The sequence below is a fragment of the Oncorhynchus mykiss genome, chromosome 16, assembly GCF_057628025.1.
Source record: "Oncorhynchus mykiss isolate SJ-2025 chromosome 16, ASM5762802v1, whole genome shotgun sequence".
Classification (NCBI taxonomy): domain Eukaryota; kingdom Metazoa; phylum Chordata; class Actinopteri; order Salmoniformes; family Salmonidae; genus Oncorhynchus; species Oncorhynchus mykiss.
In genome coordinates this window covers 11,229,689-11,243,533 of record NC_143037.1, presented here as the reverse complement: position 1 = coordinate 11,243,533, position 13,845 = coordinate 11,229,689, and positions in this window count along the sequence as shown.

The window sequence follows — 13,845 nt, the reverse complement described above, 5'->3', positions numbered from 1 at the left end:
CACACACACACACACACACACACACACACACACAAATATACCAGAGGAATTCCTATCAAAGTCACTCTTACTTGCTGTGAATACGAAGCTCTGGAGTCTCCCCTGCGGGCGGTGTGTGTGTGAGAGAGAGCAAGAAAGAGAGAGTGAGTGTCGACAGAGAGTTTCCCAGTCAGAGAGAGTGATGTTATCGACACTCACTGACAGATGAGGCAACACGAAGAGAGGAAAGGAGAGAAAAGGAAAGGGGGATAGAGGAAGGAAAGATAGAGAGAGAGAGCAAGACAGAGAGAGAAAAGGAGAGGAGGGGGAGATCAAGAGAGAGAAAGACAGATACGTGACGGATGTCTCTGAAGAGAGGTGTTTAGGAAAGGTGTTTAAGAAAGCCAAATGGTCTGTATGCTTCAGTCAGAGACTTAGAGCTTCCCTTATCAATCAGAATATATTATCATGCATTATAATCAACCTGCGGTAATTAAACTACCATATTAATGAGTTCAGGAAACAGCTGAACCTCAGCCCTCACATCCCCTAATGACGTCGTTATCAACTTCAGCTTTAACTTTAGTACAGAACCTAATCTAATGAAGTTGTGTTTATGGCAAAGTTGTTGTCAGTCAAACTAGTGGATGGTTACTACGTGACAGTTGAGGAGTTGGGGAAAGGTGTGTGTGTTTAGCTGTGTTTAGCTGTGAGTCAGTTGTGTCTCAGGGGACAGTGTCTAGCGTTTGTGTCCAGTGTGTGTGTGTGTGTGTGTGTGTGTGTGTGTGTGTGTGTGTGTGTGTGTGTGTGTGTGTGTGTGTGTGTGTGTGTCTAGCGGTTGGTCGATTGGTCAGTCGGTTGCGTCTCAGAGGACAGTGTCTGGCGTCTGGCTCCAGTGTGTCCTTCAGTCTGAGGACGTTCAGGACAGGAAATAGCTTTTAACACGGTGACACGCAAAACGCACACTAACATACACAGTAGCACACACGCATGCAAACACTCACATACACAGTAACACACGCACATACATGCAAACACTCTGTCGTGACGTTGTATTAGTTAATGTGACGACTGTTGTTCATCGAATGATTAAAAGTTTCTAATTGAGTGATAAACTGAATCAAGCAATTATTAACTCATTAACCTGTTAACCAATTATTAACTCATTAACCTGGGGCACCATGGGAAAACTAGTTTTTATTGAGTTTCTATTTCCCAAATTAACTCAAAGAATATCAGAATATCGATTTTACAACAGCCGCTAATTAACCAGTTGCCTCTACAATCTCGTTTGTATAATCCGTAAATCTGCACGGACCCAGGTCTCACCAATGCGTTCGTACCACACCAATCTTAGTTGAATATTTATTTACTAAAAAGCTAAAATGATGATAAAAGATACACATAGACAAAACACATTATAGGCTATTGATTTGCGTGTTACCCAAAATGGGGATTTCAAAGAGAGAGAGAGAGAGTAAAGAAATTACACGAGAGAAATATACATTTGGGTGAATTTGTCAGCTATGCTATTCTAACCATAGCCTTGCCCCAAACTGCCGCTCTTAGGGGTCAGAATATAATGATGTAATTACATGGGGAAGGTCTCCGAGGAGTCTCTGCGTGGATCGTTCAGGGGACCGTTCAGCTGCTCGATGACGCACTTCTCCGGCGCACCTCTCTGATCGTCCTGCCGATGTTTCCTTTTGGCTTAGGAGTCTGTTCCTTCACCCTTGCTCTGGAAGGGGTCTTCTGAGGACAGACAGCTCTGTAGCTCACAGCTCACAGTGTTGGAATGAAACAGTGTCGATACCACGATTCGATGGGAGATGGAGGCTAGGTGGTTCGACTTGAATTCACCCGCTTAGACACAGCTACTCATCCGTAGCTTCGATAGAAAAATATTTATTTGTCTTCAAACTTGCGTTGCGTTTTGGGTTTGTTTACTTTTTAGACCTTGGCTGCAGCTTGAGTCACGTAGTCTTCTCTGTAAATTCTTTACTCACAGGTTTTATACCCTTGGGTCAGACGTGGGCGTAACCGCCCTTAGGGCAATTCTCTGGGCGTACCAAGTTAAGAGCAAGGTCTAGGTTTTTCTCAAATCCAATTTTAGACAACTAACTTAACATTCCCTTTGATTTGGACATTTTCCACACAACGTACAATGTATAAACATCAAACATATACTAGGAAAACTCTTCACGTTACATTGTTTTCGTAATAACGTCATCTATTAACTTTTAATAACAAAACAAAAATGACATACATTTTCATATTCCATCTATTGTCATGACCACCATTGTGGTGTTCCAAAGTCTCTTTATTTCATGTTTAATGTTCTGAGGCTGGTTCTCCATAGTAACAGGACAAAGGAACTTGTCTGTGGCCTGAGATTTACCAGGGGCATGAGGGGTCATAAAACCCGCACATCTTCAGACCCTTAGATCTCGCCTCCTCTGTTGTGGTTGAGAGATAATCTGTAGGGTTGTGGTCTCCTGTAACCTATAACTTGGCAGACGATAATAACGCACAACACTCAGGCAATACATCATTACATTTCCTCCCCAAACGAGTGGGCTCTACTGCTTCCTAAGTGTCAAAGGAAATGAAACGAAAAACAATGGAATAAAAACATAGAAGTAAACAAAATATGTCTACCACATCTTAATCATCTAATTTGGACTATGTTCTATGTATCTCCAAGGTCTCCTTTGTCTCTAATGGCAGGTCTAGGGTGATACTACTTGCAGGTGGGTAGTTAAGGCACTTGGAAAAACTTGGCCCCTGAAGGTCAAAGCTTACATTGGGCACATTACTGGGCTGACCTAGCGAGTTCGGGAGAGGAGGCTGGGACTGGGTTTCAGGATCTATTGCCAACTTTCCAAAAATCGAGATCGCTTCCGTCCCACAGGTGATCCTAGTATAAGACCTCATTAGGTCTTCCATTGCACGTGTGCGCCTGTGTACGTAGTAGGTGCACACGTCAAGGGAAATAAGACCAAGGATCATGGTAACAGTCAGGATACTGTCCGGCACCGTCCAAGAGCGGGCGACAGACCAATCTTTTGGTCTGTAGTCAGTCGGGTCAACTAAAAGTGCCTCATCCAGTATGCTAAGATCAACAGTCATTGGTCCCTCGTACTGGATTTGGTGTTGAATGGCTTGTGGTAACTCAAGGGAACGTTTAGCAAAAGCGTCCGGCATTTCAATCTCTGTGTCTACCCTGTCATCGGAAAGTTGGTATAGAGCGCGGTCGTCTATGTGAATAATCGCCCCCTCTGGTACCTTAACAAAAACAGTCTGGTTGGGGAGGTTCAATTGGGTGATGGAGTCATGACGTTCGTAAGTCATAGTGGCGGACGCGAACGGTGTGTTGACCAACCATCGGTTCCCTACCACCTCCACTTGTGTGGTGGTGGCCCCATCCCTGGCTGTTAGTTTGGATCTACAGCGTTCTTCGCTGGTGATAGCTTTAATACCACAAAGACGCTCAGTGTTATCCCTGACAAACGGTTTGCTAGGACAGAGGTAGTGGACATCTTTGGTTAGAATACACATTAACAGGTTAGGGGTGAGATAGAAATCTGGGTTGTTTTCCTGGTAAGCTACAACTGGGGGCGTGGCAATCTTTACGTGGGTACTGTCGCGCCAAAATCCTACATTGAGAACTGATTTCAATTTATAGATATTCTCCAGTTCAACAACCGGCAGCGTCAGTAGAAAGCCCACTTCCTTACGACCAACATCAACGTGTATTGGGATGGCCGATCTTAGACTATAGACCAAATGTGACTGTAAGGGCCTTATCGTGGTTGAAGTAGCTGAGGTCAATATGTTGTGCACCATTGAGAGGGGCATTAGATATGGGGGGATTCTATTCATGGCCAAGTGATCCATAGAAGAGCTAACTTCACGGAGAAAATCCTCCAGTTACAATCGAACCAATTGGACATGGGCATAGTCATGGTTCATGACCTCTGCTAGCTTTCCTACAGACAGGATAGTTTTGTTCAGGAGAGTAGCGTGTGTGTTGACCACCAGAATAGTGTCCTGGAGAGACTTTCCCACATGCTGCAACCTGAGGGCCTGTGCCTTCATCTGCTGTTGGATAAGTGGCATCTCTTCAGTAATCTCCTTAACATTCCTCTTGACTGTGGCTAGACTGACTGCGTTGATGGCAGTGGTACCTAGGGCAAATAGTGACCCTACGGATGCCCCTATCGATAATATCGCCCCGACAAATTGTTTCTCTTGGCTGGGCTCGGCTAGTTCTGACTGGGTTACTGTGAACTTTTGGAGTTGGGCCAACATATGGGCAGTGTCTAGCTGGACGTGCTTAATTGCATGGCTGGTCCAGTCAGCCCCAGCCCAACTCAAATGCGCCGCAGGTAGAATGTGTTGGCGGTACACATTCTCTGCATCTAGACGGACATACACCCTCTGCGTGTGTACTCTGCAGTTAGTTATGAGGAGTCCTGGGTCGTCACGGAGAACGATTCCCGTAGGGGTCCGTTCGTGATTACGTCTGCTGGGTTGGTTTTGAACAGGGTGCAGAGTATCAGGATCAGCCAAAGGAACTCCATCCTACAGAAACTCATAATGAGAGATTGTTGGATTATTTCAGATATTTGTTTTTGTAAACAAAAATGTTTTGCCAACTATTTTTTCTTATTTTGAAACAGTACAGTGCAGGACGATATCAATAGTGTCAACAGATGTATATCTGGTAGCTGGGAAACAAATAAGAGATGTTAGGTGCAATGTACTGATCTCCTGGAAGGGATCAGCTGAGGGTACTTAAGAATTTTCTTAGTACCTCTGACTTTGCTAGGTTTTTATCTATTTGGTGCTTCTATTCCCATGGGGGGAGTGTACAACTTGATTTGGTTCCGGTGGACCCACTTTCACGTGGTGTTTTGTCGACCTTTGCTGATTCTGATCTGGTAATCTACAGGTGATAGCTTCACCACAATCTCGTGTGGCCCCGTCCAGTGGGGCAGGAACTTTGTTGCGACGCCCGCGGGTTTGGTGTATATGTAGTACCACACCTTATCCCCGACCTCGAACACCTGGTGTGAGGCCTTTTTGTCGTAATAGGTCTTGTCACCTTCTGCACTTCTTTCCAACGGTCCTTGAGCATACGCAAAGGTAGTCTGGAGATGGTTCGGTCACGCATTGATGAGCCGTGTAGGGGGTGGCTGCGGCGACATCTCCCGGTTGGTACAGGAGATGCAGTGGAAGCGTCATTTGCCGTTCCGTCATCATCTCGAAGGGTGTTATTCCTGTAGACCTGTTGCGTGTGGCTCTGATCGTCATCAGTACCAATGGGAGTTTGAGGTCCCAATCTTTGTGGTTGGTTGCCACATACTTCTTGAAGATTCTGACGATTGGTTGGTTGCTCCTTTCTACCCTGCCTGAGCTCCTAGGGTGGTATGCGATGTGGAGTTTAGCTGACTCCCAGAAGCCTCCACAGTTCGGTCATTACAGCTGCCGAAAAGTGGGTTCCTCTGTCTCTGTCCACGGTTTCTCCTGGCAGGCCGAAACGACTGAAAATTTGGTTTAGCAAAAGCAATGAGCAAGTCACTGTGAGGAGATACTTGTTGCCTCTGGCTGAACTGGCAACTGGGCCGACCCAGTCGATCTGGATCGAGCTCCAGGGGTAAGACACACCCTTGCGTTGCAGGGGTGCTCTGTGAAGTGGCTTGGAGAGTTGAAACTGGCAGCAAACTAGCCACCCCTCACATATTGTGCCATGTCTTGTACCATGTGAGGCCAGTAGGCCACCTGTCGCAATGTTTCACATGTAGCCTTGACCCCCCTATGGCCTCCACATGGCTTGTCGTGGGCATGGGCTATCATCATCCCCCTCTGTGTTTTAGGAACCACCCACCTTCGAGCCGTGTCGGTTTCTGAAACAAACACCAGTAGGTCATCTACAAGTGTGAGGTGCTGTTTAGTTGCGTGCAGCGAACGCAAGTCGTGTGAACCTGCCAAAGCCAGTTCGGACACTGGGTGGTTGACAGGATCTGACAGGAACGCCATCAAAGTGGCGAGGGACTCATCTTGGTGTTGCATTGCTACCAGATTGCTATTCAGGAATGAATGCGCTAGCAACACATTATGTTCGTGTGAAGACGTTTTTTGTGGTGCTACATGGCTACGCGTTACCGCAGACACCATAGCTTCCTCAGTGTTTTTTTCGTCTCGAGCATCAAACACCCAAGGGGTGCCGTGAATTGCACTGGATTTCACCATGCTGTCGGCATGGTCGTTGCCAAGTTTGTCACGACCAGGTGATTTGGACTGTCCCTTGACTTTCTTCCAATACACCTGTATGTCGTGTTTGGTGATGAGGTCATCACAGGCTAGGATGATCTCTTTGTTTTTCACCTCTTTAACACTTGAAGTAGTCATGTGCTTTTGTTTCCAAAACGGCAAGTGGCATAAGAAGGTGAGTCTCGCGTACTCTCGCGTAGTAGTGCAGAGCGCCAGTTCCGACAATTCATGTTTCACCCCCGTTTGCAGGGTGATCAGCACACCAGCCACTTCTGCAAACTGGCTGGTCTTGAAGTGGTTTGCACAGAATGTCGTTGTGCCATACCAATCCCACCCCAGCTTGCAAGTGGTCTAGATGGCGGTAAGAACAGGCATTTACAAATGCCATCGGCATTTCAAGACACACGTTCTCTTCGAAGTAGTGATGGTTCGAAGGCAATGGCGGAGCGATGTCACGCGGGGGTGGTGCGGAGTCGGTTTTATCGTCACCACAGCGGTGAAACACTGCCAAAGCGCAGCCCAAAGGCAGGTTTTTCGCTTTTGCGTAGTTGATTACTACATCATGGCTCTGTAGCGTCATAAGCCAAGTCGCTATCCTGCTGTTGTGTACAGCACTCTCACGGATTCGTTGGCTTTTCAGAAAAGTCACAGGCTGGTGACATGTTTCTATGATCACCTTTTGTCCGCCGACATAACTGGTGAAGTGTTTGATTGCCTAGACTGTCGACAGCAGAGCTTTTCGCAGTCTGAGTGTTTGTGTTCAGCAGGGTTGAGTGTTTTGCTCGCGTAAGCTACCACACGTTTGTTTTGGTTGTATTTTTGGTACAACCCAGCGCTAAGGCAGTGCTCTGAGAAACCGACTTCCAAAAATAATGTCTTGTCTTTGTTGGGGTATACCAGGCAGGGTGCCTCGCAAAGCTGGTTTTTCAAGGAAGCCACAGCTTCGTTGTGAGTGACATCCCAAACGAATGGGGTGACTTTCTGAAGAAGACGAGTCAACAGTTTTGACAAGTCGGCGTAGTTTTCGATGAATTGACGTGAGTAATTACATACTCCCAAGAAGCTGGTTTGTAGGTGTTTTGATGTTGCGGACTGCTTGGATTCATAGTTTACCTTGGTCCTGCTTGTTCGAGAAAGAGAAAGCCATTTGTGTTGGTCACGAGGTTCCAGAAACCATTAGCCACGTCGACAGTGGAGAAGCACTTGGTGTTTGCCACCTTTGGCAACTCTTGGTCTAGCTGTGTCATGGGCCAACGAGACAACGGAACCAGTTTGTTGAGTTTTCTATAGTCAACGGTAAGAGGCCATTTACCTGTTGGTTTTAGAACGGACCACACGGGAGCGCTGTTGGTACTGTTACATTCCCTGACTATCCGTTTAGCTAATAAGGAATCGATAATCTCTTGTACTGCTGCGTATGCTGCGAGTGGGATTTTGTATTGTCTAACAAACGTAGGAGTTGTTCCGGGTGGCGTAAGAAAACGCACCACATAGATACACGTAACCCCGCAATCCAGTGAGTCTGTTGACCAGATCTCACTGTGTTTGTTAAACAATTCCCTCAACTGATGGTGTTCAGTGTCATTGACAAGAGCATCAGCCTCCGACAGTAGATGTATTACCTGTGCATGGAAACCAGGATATGGTGACATTGCACAGGTCTTCATCAGGTGGTGATGGCATGTCACTTTTGGGAGAGTCATCGGTTGTTACCTCACAAGAGTGTACTTCGCATGCAGGAGGAGACGCGATATCATCCTCCGTGATGATGGAGTATATTAACAGGTTGCTGCCAGAATCGACATCCGGCTTGAACGTTGATGTGTCGTCAAGTGGCAATAGTGCGATTGCTTTTGACTGACAAGTAAACAGCGTACCTCCCTCTCCATCTAGGTCTAGGGAGGATGGAAGAGGCCCAATCACGGGAACGACCAGTTCAAAATCATGGAAGGAGTAATCGATCAATGTTCCTAGCTGAGTGTGCCGAGAAATGGAAATATCCTCTTTAGTCAGATTTTGTACCAGGAGGTAAGTGGATCTAGCGGTTAGTTTCAACAGTGGGTTGCCATTGATAGTTAGATCCAAGTCGAATAGTTGCGGATAGGTTTGGAAGAACGCAGTGTTGCCTTCCATCCGGTATCCGGGCGCCAGGTTCAGTCTTACAGAAACCTCTGTGGTTCTTGCCGGAATCAACATTGCGGACTCAGTTATCACCTTGCAAGCTTCAGGAATAGTCTGCCCGGATGCCATTTGCACTGGGTCGAAAGACAAGGCAAGTTGGTTTGGCTGCGCCAAAGACCAAAGAACTTGTTGTATTGTATTGAGTTTCACACCCAATCTTACCAAAATGTCCACTCCCACATAGACTGTATGTGGGAGGTCCGCGACAACCAGTAGGTAGTGAGATACTTCACTGGTTCCAATGCGGATCGATAGCGCACACACCCCTATTGCGGTGAGCGTCATCTGGGGAGTCGTTCCCAGTGGAAATCTAAACGTTTTCGGCACAAGGGGATGGCAGTTAGCCGTTTTCGAAATTTCGTTGAACATTTCCAAACTGATTGCGTATTTTTCTGGCCAGGTTGCCAGTCTGGCATCCTCAACCATAGTGCCGTTTAGGCACACGCCCCCTATCAGAAGAGGGCGGTAAGTGTCGGGTGGTGAGTCACCCAAGCCACACAGGAAAACCTCATGTTCGGTAAAGTTCCGAGTTGAACTCACCTTGTCATTTGCCAGCAATGGCGGGTGCGTCAGATGCTGAAGTCGAACCCACGTTGTTGCACAATGTATGGCAGGTAGCCTTGGAAGAATGCGGTGAAGTCAACAGAGTTGGCATAGGTATTTGTGACCAGATTTGATTGGTTTTCCAATCCATTAGTGGTACCAAACGGTCAATTAAATCGATCCCAATCAGCATCCGTTCGATTTCAATGCTAGTCACATACACGGGGTGGATCAGTGACACCCTTTCGAAGTTGAGTTTAAGTAGGAGACGTTTGGTTAGGGGTGAGGTAACTTGAGTGAAGCCTCGAAGATTCGTATCGCAATGTTCCGTTTTCAACCAAGGTTTTGCAGGGTCCACTGTCCTTTTTAGTTCATCTAGCAAGGTTTCGGATATGAGGGAAATTGTTGAACACGAATCTATCAGAGCGTGACAGGTCAAACAGTCCTCCAGGACTGTTCTAAGGGATTGCTTGTTCGAGTTGGTTTTTCTCGTCATATCCCCAACATGATGGAGTGGGTTGGGAGAACGGAGCGGTTTGTAATCTGTGTCGATTTCCAAGACAGATAAGTCACCTACGTGATCCAGTGGGTCCTCTATCGCAATGGGAGAGGAATCATCTGTTGCAAAGCTGCTTATCTTGTGCATCTTCCCATCCGTATCCAAGTCTGTAGACAAAACCTGCGGGCTTGTGTCTAGAACGAGCAGTTCCTGGACAGGGATTTGAGTGGGGGCGGGGGGTAATGGAAATGTTTGCGTCCTCTCGAATTGCATGAGTTTCGGCGGACTTGGTTTCCAACAATTTTACGCCTAGTCATGATGACTTATCCTTGTCATCCTTCTCAGATTTCTTACGATGCAGTACATCTCTTATCAGAGCTTCTAGATAATTTCGGTTAGCATTTAGATCATTGTTGAACACTTTTTTTGCCCTTGTTACGCTTGTTACCCTTAGGTCCTGACCCTTTGTGAGAGTTAGTCGCAGGGGCATGTCGGCTAGGTTGATCGCTACGGGACCTGTTAGATTGGGGACGTTCATTGTGGCTATTGTTATGGCGGTGGTTGTCGGGATGGTGGTTGCGTGGTAGCCACACCCTTTGATCGTCATATTTTACCGCACATGTCCCTGATGCAGCAACTTCTAATTCATGTGATGGTTCACGCCTAAGCTCGAAAGTCGTGGTGTCCGGGCTCTTAGCCTGGCTTGCTTTTGATGCTTCAAAAGCGATACTTGCAAGTTCTCGGAGCGTCGAGATTGGCAACCCCACGTGGGCAGTAGGGCCCAAGTAGTCAATGAAGTTGGGAGACATGTTTGACAGGAACAGTTGTTTAAATGGTAATAGATCTTCCATTCCGGTTTCAGTGAGCATGCCAAAGTAAGCTGAACAAAGCCGGTGATAGTAGGCTTGTGGATGTTCATTATCGAGCTTGTCTGATATTGTTAGCCAATGAGCTATCGTGTTTGCGAGTCGCAGAACCACTGAATTCTATTTTCAAAACTGTGGCAAGTTTAGCATAGTCGTTTTGCACGTATTGTTCTTGTAGACAGATGAACCTTGTCACGTGTCTGTTGTATGTTCGCTTCAAAAGGTAGATTCTGTCTGCATTCGTAGCATTTGGGTAGCCATCCAAGGCGTCCTCTATGTCTGCTAAGAATTTCTCAGTGTCGTTTGGCTTTCCTGGAACGGGGTCAAAGAGGTGGAAATTTTTGATGATTTTGTCAAGGCGATCCCCGCCAAGTGCGCGGTGGGCATCTGCACTCTCCCGTGGGTAATTGTGGGCCAAAAGGCCAAGAGGAAAAGTCAAACTGTGGTTGTGTTGACCCTAATGGCCAAGAGAAAGAGCCTGAAATCTCCAGTCATCTACATTCCCTCGGTCTCTGAGCTCCGGATGTGAGCTAGGTTGCTTGGTTTGGTTGTCCCGAGATAGCGCGTGACTGTTCTGGAGTTCCTCCAGATGATGCCTAAGGGTGGTGTTCTGCTGCATCGCAGAGTCCACCTGGGAGTTGGGGGTGTTTATTTTAGACATGTAGGTGTCGCCCTTGCTCTGCTCGGCCTCATACTTATCTGTCATGGTTTGCAGTGAGAGGTCTCGAGTGTGGAGTGAGAGATCCAATGATGCGATGTCCTCTTTTTGTTTACAGGTCACCTTTTCCAACTTTCTCACCTGGTCTTTCTCATCCTTCATTAAATCAGCGACTTCAATGAGTTCTGCTGTTTTGTCCTCCAACTTGGTCATTGTGTTCATTAACTGATCGTCTTTGGTCTGCAGCTTTTGGAATAGAGCATTAATGCTTTCAGTGGTTTCATTCACAACCGTTTGCAGGGCATCAAGTTGCTCACCCTGGTTTCTAGCTAGCTCATTAGATTCATCTAGTTTTGTGTGGACTTCATCGTATTTAGTGTTCCTTTAGAATACGGACTTGGTCAAGAGTTTGTTCGCGTTCTTTGTTATTAAGTGTTAGACAGATATTCAAATGTATCTGTCCTCACACACAGTTCCTCGGCTAGCAGTAGCTTATCCTTTTCGGCTTTCGATGCCAGCTCCCTGGTTGTCTCCACCTGTGCCTTGAACTCCCCAGCTTCCTGCTTGTGCCTCTGCTGGGCACTGAGGTACTGGTGCACTGTCCATCTCTGCTGTTTGGCATAGTTGAGGGCTAAACTGAAGAGAACCTTTACCAGGCCTCCGCCTGATGGTCTATTTTGAAGAGCATCTGTCGAAATCTAACATTTCCAGCCCCTTGGCGTAGTTAGGATTTGCATCGTTGCTGAGGTCAGCGATCAATCTTTCCGTGGGTGAAGGTCCACTGATTAGAGGGGAAATGGGTGGAAACCCATTTGATGGATTGCTCATTGTTATGATTATCAGTTATTTCAATTTATGTAATGTTTGGGTTTTTGAGTTGGAGGCTGCAAACACGATTTAACTCAGTTTGTAAACGTCAATGAATCATCAAGACTGGGTCAGTAATGTGAGTTGGTTATTACTGAACTTGCCAAAACAGATTTAATTGATTACTGGATTACTGGTGATTCTTCACCACCGGAGGTCACTGTTAACACAAGCTAAAATCGATCAGGTACCAGTGAAGGTAGAATTTCACAATGCTGTAAAAAGGTCTCCCTAAACACAATTAAGCTGGTAAAACAGATTTAATTTATTAATCAATTTGAATGATTAGTCAACCCCGTATAAGCTACAGGAATTAGCTTTAATTAACCTGTTGAATCTAGGGGTCGTTTTTTTATTTTTGGAAAAATAACATTCCCAAAGTAAACGGGCTATTTTTCAGGACCAGAAAATAGAATATGCATATAATTGACAGCTTAGGACAGAAAACACTCTAAAATTCCGGAAACTGTAAAGATATTGTCTGTGAGTATAACAGAACTGATATTGCAGGCTGTCACGTTCTGACCTTTATTTCCGTTGTTTTGTATTTATTTAGTATGGTGAGTTGGGTGGGCAGTCTATGTTTGTTTTTCTATGATTTGGGGATTTGTATGTTTCGGCCTAGTATGGTTCTCAATCAGAGGCAGGTGTCATTAGTTGTCTCTGATTGAGAATCATACTTAGGTAGCCTGGGTTGCACTGTTTGTTTGTGGGTGATTGTCTATGCTAGTTGCTTGTGTCAGCACAGGTCTCATTTGTAGCTTCACGGTCATTATTGGTTTATTGTTTTTGTATGCATTGTTCAGGACCTTCTTTAATTAAATATTCACTATGAACACATACGCTGCATTTTGGTCCTCTGATCCTTCTCGCCTCTCCTCTTCAGATGAAGACCGTGACACAGGCAAAAGAATGTGAAAAATCCAGTCAGGAACGCAGCGGTTTCTAAATAAAAGTCCCTTCCTATGCTTCCCTATTGAGCAGTGAATGGGATATCAACGTGATTCCGTTTTCTACCCTAAGCTGTCAATTATATGAATATTCTAGCATCTGGTCCTGAAAAATAGCCCGTTTACTTTGGGAATGTTATTTTTCCAAAAATAAAAATAGCGCCCCTTATCTTCAAGAGGTTAAGAACACATTCTTATTTTCAATGACGGCCTAGGAACTGTGGGTTAACTGCCTTGTTCAGGGGCAGAACAACAGATTTTCACCTTGTCAGCTCAGGGGTTCCAATCTTGCAACCGCACAGTTAACTATTCCAACGCTCTAACCATTGCACTCCACGAGTAGCCTGCCTGTTATGCGAATGCAGTAGAAGCCAAGGTAAATTGCTAGCTAGCATTAAACTTATCTTGTAAAAAACAATCAATCAATCATTATCACTAGTTAAACTACTAATCCAGTTTAGCAGGCAATATTAACCAGGTGAAATTGTCATTCCTCTTGCGTTCATTGCATGCAGAGTCAGGGTATATGCAACAGTTTGGGCTGCCTGGCTCATTGCAAACTAATTTGCCAGGATTTTACGTAATTATGACATACATTGAAGGATGCCACCCGTTAGATAAAATACCGAACGGTTCCGTATTTCACTGAAATAATAAACGTTTTGTTTTCGAAATGATAGTTTCCGGATTTGATCATATTAATGACCAAAGGCTCGTATTTCTGTGTAATCATGTTATAATTAAGTCTGATTTGATAGAGCAGTCTGACTGAGCAGCAGCAGGCCCGTAATCATTCATTCAAACAGCACTTTCGTGCATTTTGCCAGCAGCTCTTCGCAAGCACAGCACTGTTTATGACTTCAAGCCTATCAGCCTAATGGCTGGTGTAACCAATGTGAAATGGCTAGCTAGTTAGCTGGGTGTGCGCTAATACTGTTTCAAACATCACTCGCTTTTAGAAATTGGAGTAGTTATTCCCCTTGCGCTGCAAAGGCCGCAGCTTTTGTGGAGCGATGGGTAACGGTG